We start from the raw sequence: 1416 nt of genomic DNA, 5'->3' as shown, positions 1-1416 counted from the left end.
CCAGCCCTAGGTCCTAATTCTGGTGCCACCCACTTCAATGTGACAGGAGCTAATATACATAAAATACTTGGCATTGGCTTTGCATCTGCTGTTACAAGTTCAGTATCAGGCTCGTATCCTTTGCTAAGATTGTGGCCCACATACTAGAACACCATGTCCTTGGAGAGGGGACCCCCTACAAGCATCCTCAACTCCAGGATATTTCCACTGTTTGATAAGCCCAGAAGTCTTTGCTTTGTGCAAGGAGAAGAGGGGAAAGTGGCCTGGCAGGGAAGTGGAGGAGGGCAGGTCACAGTTGCATCTGTGACTGTGCAGCTTGTAGCCTGCAGCCTGCCTTTGGAATCCACACTCCATGGGAGTTAAGAGTGATGACATATTTCTAAGAGAGCCCATGGGACTCTGTCCTGAAGCTGCTCTCCTTCTCAGTCTGGGTACAAAGTGTGTCAAGAGCTGGGAAGGAGCCCCTCGGCCCTGCTTCTCTAAGGACTTCAGTGATTCTCTCTGAGGCTTTGAGAGAATCTGGGAGCAGCACGCCTGGCACAGTGCTGGCATCTGTTGTTTGGCAGTGCGGCTTCTCTGACAGTCTTCAAGGGCCCTGGCCACAGAAGATGGACAGGAAGAATGGAGAAGGTTCTAGATGAGGACTAAGGCAAGCAGACTGGTATGTGGGCACCTGGAGGGCCCCTTATGAGTCTCAGAAATCACTTGAGGGGGGATGCTCTGAAATAGCCTACTTTCCGGAATGGTCATGGCTTAAGCTATCATCATTTGATCAATGAAGTAGTGTAGCAACAGGCTGACGTTGGGGACATCTGTGAGACATGATGAAATCATGCAAATGCCCCTCTTTGGCTGAATGAGGTCTAGTCATTTATTCATTACTTAAAAATTTGCTTAGTTATTTCTGTGGTGACACATGTTCTGAGTCTCTCACCCGTGTCAGGCCCTCTTCTAGGTGACAGTAAACAAGCTCTGATGAGACAAAGAGCAAAAGAACAAAATTCTTCCCTTGAATTGCTAGAGTCCTGGGACTAGAGATGGCTTCATTCTAAAACCAAGTAACCCTGTTTACAAATGTGCCCTGCAGCAAAGGCACTTGCCTTAAAATCATATGGTCTAAATTCTGAATAGATAAACTGCTCAAGAGCTTGACAGATGAATCTAAAACTCTAACACATTTTCAACATGAACTAAACCGAATATGTGAAGAATATTAACATAGATACCACATCATTATATATACAGGGATGCCAAAAAACCTATACACGTTTTAAGAGATCTTGTTGGAAGTAAAACTGATCATTCCCCAAAGGTATACAAATTGCAGGTGAATTCAAATTGCTATGCACATCCAGTACACTTGACTAGTAACCGTATCTTCAATTCAACTTCTAAAACTCATACATAGGTAACAAT

Source organism: Otolemur garnettii, unplaced genomic scaffold (genome assembly GCF_000181295.1).
Source record: "Otolemur garnettii isolate 467f Iridium unplaced genomic scaffold, OtoGar3 scaffold00008, whole genome shotgun sequence".
Classification (NCBI taxonomy): Eukaryota; Metazoa; Chordata; class Mammalia; order Primates; family Galagidae; genus Otolemur; species Otolemur garnettii.
This window is presented reverse-complemented; position numbering follows the sequence as displayed.